Raw genomic sequence first — 10,371 nt, 5'->3', positions numbered from 1 at the left:
ACTGGCAGACAGAGCGTTGATGGCAAAACAATGAACTTATGGTTCGGAGCAGTATGGGCCCTTGCTTCGGTGGGGATTATAATGTTATACGCAGTGACGATATGCTCGCGTTCTGCTCCCTACACTCTAGCTCTAGATTTTTCTCCACTAATCCGACCAATCAATGTACTGCCAAGAAACGATGTATCGAGAAAACATACCTTGTCTAAAAAAGGCAATTATTTTATAATCACCTGTTGAGGACTATTATACTTACTTTTTTAGTTATACCCAAAAGCTATCTACATATTTCTGTTTACAACTTTAGAAGCTTAAATCCATCATGAAGCTATTTTCTAATATACTACAGTTTCTTTTTGCTCGGATGCACCTCGCTTGATTCCTCCTGTGATGTGTGATCATTCTTTATCGCATTTATTTTATAGGTATTGTTCATGATTGTATTTGTAGGACATTAAACCCTTTTTGAATCTGTTTATGATACAATTGAGATTTGACCTAAAAGAATGTTTACTCCCGACTTTCATTCTTTATTTTTCATCGACAACTTTTCATTTCTTTTTGCATGTTTTGTCGATTTTTATGCTTTTCAAACATCGTTTTCCGTTTTTTTTTAAATTTTTATTTAAGGAGGCTCACCAACACACTCCCACGCCATTTAGGGCCTCCTGATTTGTTTTTTCTTGTCACTATTGTAACGTCTATTCGTAGCCTGGTCATTATATTTTCGAGTTAATCCCGTCGCATTTTTGTCTTGTTTTTGTCAACATTTCACAACTTTTTCATCATTTCGCCATCGCTTTATCCTCATCTTTTCACCATCTCTTCGTAGTTTGTTTTTCGTTATTTTTTGACGTAGGACTACGTCTTACGGCAAGTTTTGAGATAGGGTGTCAGCGTCATGCGTCACGAAAAATGATAGGTTTTAAGCGCTAATAGCTCAGCGGTTTTCCGATCGATTTTCAATATTCTTACACCAATCGACCGGAAAATCTTCCAAGAATTGACCCACATGAAGAAAAGTATGCATCTTGATGCTTAACTATTGAAAAATTGAAAATAATGAACCTATGTTTAACTAGAATTCTCGCTTCGTTATTGGTTGTTGGAAATTACGTCATCAAAGTAGAAACTCGTTTTCACGCTTCGGCTTATAATTCAGTCAATTTTCTATAGATTTCCAAGATATTTACACCAATTGATCGGAAAATCGATTTGGAAAATATTGAAAATATAGGAAACTATTGATTTTCAATGCGCGTCATTGAAAAATTGAAAATAACTCTAACTCGGTCGTACTAGAAATTGTCGCTTTGTGATTGGTTGGAATAATTTCCAACTATCATCGAACAAGTTTTGGTAGCAAATCAGGATACACCGAGAAAGTTGATGGAAAGTTCCATTTAATTCTACTTTAACAAAGTTACAAGAGAATTAAATGGAATCGTACCCTTTCTCGCTGATTGCTAATTGACCTTAATTCCTTATTGAGATGTACAGGCCAGACTCGATTATCCGGGGATTCGATTAACCGGGGATTCGATTGTCCGGGGATTCGATTATCTGGGTTTTCAAACTCGATTATCCAGGTGGAAAAAAAATTTTTTTTTCGATGATTTATTTTAAACCTTAATGTTATAGTTTTCATGCATGATGATTCTTACTGATTAATATTGATTCACCTCCCTAAAGCTACAAAATTCCTTTTTTAAATCCCTTTTATCGGCGAACAAAACAAAAATAAATCCTGTGATAATGAAATCAATTGTTTTACTTAAAAATCGTCATCATCATCATTAATAAAAACGTTATCGTAATCACGTAATCATTAATAAAAAAATTGCAAAATAGGTATCTTGTGACTTTAGGGGAGATTGATCAATAATAAAAAAATCATTTATTACGCCTAAATATTGAAAATCATAAAACACAAAAAATAGTTTTGTTCCAAAAAAAAAATCGTTAGTGGAAAAAATCGTAAGAAAGGAATTTTTTGACTTTTGGGAAGATAGACCAATATTAAATAAAACATTCATGATACCTAAAAGTCAAAAACCTTGACATACCAAAAAAAATTTGTTTTAAAAATAATGATTCGATTATCCGGGCTGCAAATAAAAATGAACACCTGGATAATCGAGTCCGGGCTGTACCACCAACGGCAACACGAGCGGTGAGTCGGTGACGCAGTCGTGTACGTCTGCAGTTGCCCGTCGGTCGTGTTCATCGGCTGCTGAGCAAAGGAAAGGAATGCTGAGCGTGTGTTGGAGCCGCAGCACTCGTTTCGCTGTCGTGATGAAATATCTGGCTGCTGAAGTTCTGGAGTTGGCAGGAAATATGCTGCTCGCGACAACAAAACGACCAGAATCATCCCACGTCGCTTGCAGTTGGCTACTTGGAGTGGTATTTCATCGTGACTCAGGACCATACACGAATAGCTTCGTTGATCGCATAGGTGCTGAGGCTTTCCGGTTGGTCCGTTGCAACAAGCCGTGCTTGGTTTGCGGTTATCGGTACTCCAATTTACAGAGAATTACGTTAAGTGCGTTAGTGCAAGTTTATTGCAAGCTGGAGTTATGATAATCAAACAATCGGTTCTTTTAAGGGCCACACAACGATTGAAGAGTTTATTATATTTTCTTGCCCAGCTAATACCATAATAACACAGGCAATGAGGGAAAAGATGAATTTTTCTTTAGACTTAGGTTTTATCGGCTCATCAGTCAGAAAAAACAATATGCATGACGATACATTTGAGGCACATTGACGATACCTACATAAACAATAATACGACAAAACGAATAGCTATGTAAGTACACTGAGAAATTTTTTTTTGTAAGAAATGTTTCCGATTAATGTAAAACTATATATATTTTGTGTACCCCTGTCCCTTACAGCCCTTTGAAAAAGACATAATATAATGTTGAAACGTTAGGGCAAAGTTAAATTTCGTTTGTTTTTTCTGACTGATGAACCGATAAAACCTAAGTCTGAAGAATTATTTAATACAGTCGATAACCACGTCAAATATGTTGAATTTTTCGCCATTGCGGACGACCAACAAATGACGGAAATAAGTTTTCTGGTCACGGGTGACATTTTCTGCGACTTCCAAAACGTCTGCAGGTTGTAAATGTTTTATTATCAGTGTTCATTTGTAAGCCGCAGAAAAGTTGCGCAAAATTTTCGACTTTTTGAAAACTCGCGCGTACCGTCTACCGTTTACCAGAGGAAAAGTACTATTCAACGTAGAAACAGATCATAAAAATTTATTTATTGTTTGGTTGTCGGATTTCTTCTCGGCTTTATCAGTCTCAAAAATGTCAAAAACGAGTTTGGTCTCTACATCCGACAGTTTCGATGATTTATTTCATCTTTTTCAGAAGAATAGAAGATTTATCGTTTTGTCGTTTGGTTTAGTGTGACTTGGTTTCGTATTAATAAAATAGATTCAATCAATTCATGGATATAACTCCAAAATCGGTTGAGGATTGAACGTATACAATGTTACTACTTTGATAAACGTTACGTATGTAACTTGTATACATGAAGAATCGTATTATTACATACATGGATACATCCTACTATCGCTACAAAGAGACTTACGTAGTCCTACGTCACCTATACAGTCGTGTCTTGTGCACAACCCCTCTGATTTTTGTCAGGAAACTTAAGTGCTTTAGTTTTTAACTACTGATCGCCTTACCCGTTAGAGGGTTAACAAAGTGCACCATGCGCTCCCAAGAGCCGCTCATATGTGGTGTCGTGAATGTATTTAATAGTTAGCTTATTTTACTATACTAACATCATGATATAAAGCAACTTTGTTTTTATTTTCGCAACGTTATATCGAAGTGAAACCAAATTTGTTTACAAAACGAATTTATAGCAGGCATAAAAAAAGCCTAAATTGATCCTCCAGTAGCTTTTCTACTGCCACATTTATTAAAAAAATGTATTTTTTTAAATTTTAAACCTATGAATAACTCATAGTTCACTGTGGTAAATGGCTGGATAAGGTGAAAAACAAACCCCATAGTGGTTCCTAGGCTGTTATTCAGTAAACCCCTATCCCTACCTCCTCGTAGTACCATCCGGGATATGAGAAACTTTAGCCGGGTAACCAACCTCGGTGGAAACTAAGGTCGTACGCTGACAGGGAAGGGAGAATCATCGTCCATGTGTCAGTGTTAGGCGCTAAACAGTACTGTCACGATGGTCCTCCGGCGACACAGGGGATTGGAACAGGCCTTACAAGCCATCCGTAAAAAATAGCAGTACAGGAAGCATATAATTTTATTACCGCGGCATCCCGTTGGTCAATGCCGCCTACAAGGTGATTTTGGTGCATCGTCTATCCCCAATAGCGGATTCGTAGAGATTCGTAGGGCAGTATAAGGCGGGCTATATAGGGGACGGTGATACTTTGGATCAAATTTTTACTCTCCATCAAATCCTCCAAAAATATCGAGAGCCTACGCATCATATTTTCGTGGGTTTGAGGACAGCATTTACGATAAAGTTGAACGCGAACATCTATGGCAGATAATGCACGAGTACGGTTCTCCAAACAAACTGAGTGAACGAGTGATGTGTTTCATGCGCGTTTCGGGGACACTTTCGAGTCCTTTAGAATCGCGCAGAGGGTTGCGGCAAGAGGATGAACTTTCCTGTATGTCATTCAATATCACTATTGAAGGTGTGACCCGATACGAAAGGAACGATCTTCAGCAAGAGTTGCCAATTCCTAGCCTTCGCAGACGACCTCGACATCATTACTAGAAACCTTGGGACGGTGGAGGCAATCTACGCCAGACTAAAAACGGATGCTAGAGGGAAACCAAATATATGGTAGGAAGAGAAAGCAACGTTTACCTCCCACGGACAGTGACTATTGAGGGTGATAAACTGGAAGTGGCTGATGAGTTCGTATATTTGGGATCTCTGGTCACCGCCGACAATAATATGAGTAAGGAGATTTAACGACGCATTCAAGCTGGAAATCGAGCCTACTTTTCCCTCCGCAAGATGCTTCGATCAAGGAGCATACACTGCCACACAAAGCTGACGATGAACAAAACGCTAATCAGACTGGTAGTCCTCTACGGACTTGAGACAGTAACTTTGCTTACGGAAGACATACGTGCACTAGCCGTATCTGAACAAAAGGTGTTGCGGACTATTTTTGGCGGAGTACAAACGGGAAGCGGAGAGTGGCGGAGGCGTATGAATTACAACAGAAACTGTTTGGAGAGATTCCCATCGTACACCTGGCGATTGGGAGATGACGGTTACCTGGCCACGTCGCAAGGATGCCGGACGACTGTGAAGTGAAATCCGTTCCCTTCAAGAGTACCCTCAGCACCAGGAATAGAGGAGCCCAAAGTGCTAGATGGCTCGACCAAGTTGAAGCCGACTTGCGTGTGTCGAGACGCGCAACGAATTGGCGACGAGTAGCCCAGGACCGAGTACGTTGGAGAAGAATTCTTGATACGGCAAGAACCACCCCGGCTCTCGGCCGAATAAGTAAGTAAGGAAGCATATAACGTAATTACGGACCGGAACAATCAGCATAGACCAAGGTAATGAAAAAGAACTAACGGTCGGAAACTGGGTACTTGGAAGGGCAAGTATCTCAATTTTCTGGGATGTACCCGTATCCTTCCCGACTTATTGAGTGCCTGCAAGTTCGATATTGTACTAGGTATGCTTGATGGAGTCTACGGTACATTCACATAGAAATGGATACACCATTTGCCAGAACTGCGCTAATAAACACGAGCTGGATACTGCTTTTATCGTGATGTGCGACATGCTAAAATGCGTGATTGGGTGGTGGTTAATCGACAGCCGTATGTGCAAGTTGAGCATTGGAGATCGTTTCATCCATATTAACATTATTAACATGTATAGCCCACACCTAGGAAGTAATCAGGACACTTTTTACGCGCAGCTTTAGTGTGAATGCGACAACTACCGTCATCGTCATCGGAGACCTCAGCGTTTAGGTTGGCCAGAAGGAGGAATGCAGACCGGTTATTGGAAAGTTCCGCGCACACCGGCTTACAAACGAAAACGGCCATCGCCTCATTCACCTTTATTCTTATTTACAGCCGAATTCTGTATTCGTACGAATAGTTTGCTTCGAACGAATCGGGAAGCACTATTATCTTATTCAAATGAACAAAACGTAGGAGCATTCGAACGTCCGAATTGATTCAAACGAAAAAAGGAATACGAACTGTCTTGGTCTTGGTCTTGGTCTTGGTCTTGGTCTTGGTCTTGGTCTTGGTCTTGGTCTTGGTCTTGGTCTTGGTCTTGGTCTTGGTCTTGGTCTTGGTCTTGGTCTTGGTCTTGGTCTTGGTCTTGGTCTTGGTCTTGGTCTTGGTCTTGGTCTTGGTCTTGGTCTTGGTCTTGGTCTTGGTCTTGGTCTTGGTCTTGGTCTTGGTCTTGGTCTTGGTCTTGGTCTTGGTCTTGGTCTTGGTCTTGGTCTTGGTCTTGGTCTTGGTCTTGGTCTTGGTCTTGGTCTTGGTCTTGGTCTTGGTCTTGGTCTTGGTCTTGGTCTTGGTCTTGGTCTTGGTCTTGGTCTTGGTCTTGGTCTTGGTCTTGGTCTTGGTCTTGGTCTTGGTCTTGGTCTTGGTCTTGGTCTTGGTCTTGGTCTTGGTCTTGGTCTTGGTCTTGGTCTTGGTCTTGGTCTTGGTCTTGGTCTTGGTCTTGGTCTTGGTCTTGGTCTTGGTCTTGGTCTTGGTCTTGGTCTTGGTCTTGGTCTTGGTCTTGGTCTTGGTCTTGGTCTTGGTCTTGGTCTTGGTCTTGGTCTTGGTCTTGGTCTTGGTCTTGGTCTTGGTCTTGGTCTTGGTCTTGGTCTTGGTCTTGGTCTTGGTCTTGGTCTTGGTCTTGGTCTTGGTCTTGGTCTTGGTCTTGGTCTTGGTCTTGGTCTTGGTCTTGGTCTTGGTCTTGGTCTTGGTCTTGGTCTTGGTCTTGGTCTTGGTCTTGGTCTTGGTCTTGGTCTTGGTCTTGGTCTTGGTCTTGGTCTTGGTCTTGGTCTTGGTCTTGGTCTTGGTCTTGGTCTTGGTCTTGGTCTTGGTCTTGGTCTTGGTCTTGGTCTTGGTCTTGGTCTTGGTCTTGGTCTTGGTCTTGGTCTTGGTCTTGGTCTTGGTCTTGGTCTTGGTCTTGGTCTTGGTCTTGGTCTTGGTCTTGGTCTTGGTCTTGGTCTTGGTCTTGGTCTTGGTCTTGGTCTTGGTCTTGGTCTTGGTCTTGGTCTTGGTCTTGGTCTTGGTCTTGGTCTTGGTCTTGGTCTTGGTCTTGGTCTTGGTCTTGGTCTTGGTCTTGGTCTTGGTCTTGGTCTTGGTCTTGGTCTTGGTCTTGGTCTTGGTCTTGGTCTTGGTCTTGGTCTTGGTCTTGGTCTTGGTCTTGGTCTTGGTCTTGGTCTTGGTCTTGGTCTTGGTCTTGGTCTTGGTCTTGGTCTTGGTCTTGGTCTTGGTCTTGGTCTTGGTCTTGGTCTTGGTCTTGGTCTTGGTCTTGGTCTTGGTCTTGGTCTTGGTCTTGGTCTTGGTCTTGGTCTTGGTCTTGGTCTTGGTCTTGGTCTTGGTCTTGGTCTTGGTCTTGGTCTTGGTCTTGGTCTTGGTCTTGGTCTTGGTCTTGGTCTTGGTCTTGGTCTTGGTCTTGGTCTTGGTCTTGGTCTTGGTCTTGGTCTTGGTCTTGGTCTTGGTCTTGGTCTTGGTCTTGGTCTTGGTCTTGGTCTTGGTCTTGGTCTTGGTCTTGGTCTTGGTCTTGGTCTTGGTCTTGGTCTTGGTCTTGGTCTTGGTCTTGGTCTTGGTCTTGGTCTTGGTCTTGGTCTTGGTCTTGGTCTTAGTCTTGGTCTTGGTCTTGGTCTTGGTCTTGGTCTTGGTCTTGGTCTTGGTCTTGGTCTTGGTCTTGGTCTTGGTCTTGGTCTTGGAATAATAAGGCATTTTCAGACAGTGTATAATTATATCGTCTGTGCTTGAGAAGCTCCTGTGTATTTTAACAATGTTCGATCAGTAAACACCGTTGAAAATGCAAAGTGTAAATAATATCTACTGCTCAAATTTTGTTTGCAGGAGCTATGATTCTGTGAGTTCTTGCTGAATAATTTCAATTATGCCCAATTTTAATGTGAAATCAAAGTTACTTTAATTGTGAATACAACTTCGTTTAATCTAATTATAATTTAGTTGCATCATAATATCTGTACTTTTATCCGCTTGCTCATACAAATAGTGCAACAAATCTAAAAGAAGTTTGTCTGGTTTCCATCTGGTGCTGCAGACATCACACAGCATCCAACATGAGATGAATTTAATTAATCGAATTCCAATGTTCCAATCAATCCAGGAAACAAAAACACTCGGTTTTCCCTCTCAAATACCATAGTGTCCTGTCCAGCAAATCATTTGGCCTACTTCCGAAGAACTTTCCCTCCTTCAAAAGGCAACTGTGTTTCGGTTGAGAGTAAGAAATTATCACCCCCTTCTTATCGTGATCACCAGCACGTGAAACACTGTACAAAATCGGACTTCAGTCCAAAAATTTATTCACTTACATACGACACATTTCCGCCAACGCAACGGTCCGGAATCGTCCTCCACCCCACCATCCCAATCGAGTCCATAAACCTGAAACCAGAACCACTCGAAAGTTCGTATTTCAAGTGGTCACAACAATATTAGTCCACTTCTCGACTGCTAATGAATGAATCCTTCGTCGAGCGGTCGGCCGTGTTTGCCTGCCTGGCTACAAAATAGTACGACGTTTCCTTTCGCTACGGTCAGTGATAATCTGGCCGTCCGAAAATTATTTCGTTCGTTCGCACAGCAGTGCGCACTACAAACAATCGCCCGATCCGTAAGATTTATAGTTTAATAGTGTTCCTTCGTCCGCTGCTATCTTGTCCGGTCTATCTTTCGGGACTGGGAGTCGCCAGAAATCCTTATTCTTCGCCTGCGAGGGGGAGGAATAGGTACATATTTTCTTTTCCTGAAACAATATCGTCTCGCTACGTACCCAACCACGGTTGCTCCTCCGGAATGTAGATTTGTCGGACTTGAACGTTGCAGTCACGCTTCAACGGCGGAAATGCTTAACTTCTATTTATCTGGAAAGCATAAATATCTTCAGCCTGATAAGTCGGGTACGGACGATGGTCGGTGGAGTTTGGTTCCTTAGTGGACTTTACTCGCTAAGATCAAATTGTGGGTGAACGTGCAAATAAAGTGTGTGTGTATGTTGGTGTTTTTTCTATTTCGAGTTTTCTACCCTTCGAGCAAGATAACAACGTCCGACAGGAGTGAATTGCTGGTCCGGTCATTGTTCATCGTCTGGGAGATGGGGAACCGAATTAATTAAACATAAAGTGGTGAAGAATATTTTTTGGCATTTAAGATTAATAGTAAACAACGCTACTTGTCAATAGAACAAAACTTTCACTATTTCCATTGTATTTACCAATAAGTTTTTTCCCCTTCGCGCGGTAGTAATCATTTCATATTGTCCCCTTTTCCCACTACCACAGGAGAAAATGAATCATTTCAAGCTAGAATGACACAGAAAACGCTTCATTGCGATGCAGATTTATTTCCCCGTAAGCTGGTACCGATTTGGCAACATTTTGCGAATGTATTTAATTTATTTGCCAATTTGGTGGCTCTTAGCACTTAATAACTTTGATTTATACACATGTCGGGGGATCATCGCCGACCACAATAATGCCATTGTTGTTTCATAGTATGTTTTCGTAATACATTGTGTGAGCAAAGATCCTCATCTGTATCCCTGTTGAGTACTGGTCCCCTCTAAAAGGACAGCAGTGATAAGCATCGCCAAGGGCAGGTCTTCTGCGGATCGTCACCAAGACGACCACAGGACAAATGATGATTGATTAGAAGAACTGACAACAGCAGGTTGCTCTAATGATGTAATATCACTTGTCAGACATAGTTTAGACCAATCAAAAATAAAAAAAAAATATATTTTTCGGTGGAAATCGATGAATTGTAAAAGGAAACCAGAAGAATGATGTTTTCATCAGATAGGGATAATGGTCATTAGAGAGCGTGGTATTAGTCAGCGTCCTGTCGATAAACCACGTGTGGTTTTTGCCTTTTTTTCTTCTTAACCAGTACATGATTATCCATCCTCGACCCTCCCTGGTGATTGATCCCTTTAAATTGATACGCTTCTATGACGCTGGGATTTACTTGGCTTCAACGGCGCACTGCAGCGTGTCATCGTTTCTCGGGGGCTAGATTTCGGTAGATCTTTCCTGCTGGTCCTCATCATGATAGATGCTGCTCAAACATGTCAGGCACCAGTAAATGTTTATGTTTTAAACTTTGACGGATCGGATGCCTCGGA

Source organism: Sabethes cyaneus, chromosome 1, assembly GCF_943734655.1.
Source record: "Sabethes cyaneus chromosome 1, idSabCyanKW18_F2, whole genome shotgun sequence".
NCBI classification, from domain to species: Eukaryota; Metazoa; Arthropoda; class Insecta; order Diptera; family Culicidae; genus Sabethes; species Sabethes cyaneus.
This window is presented reverse-complemented; position numbering follows the sequence as displayed.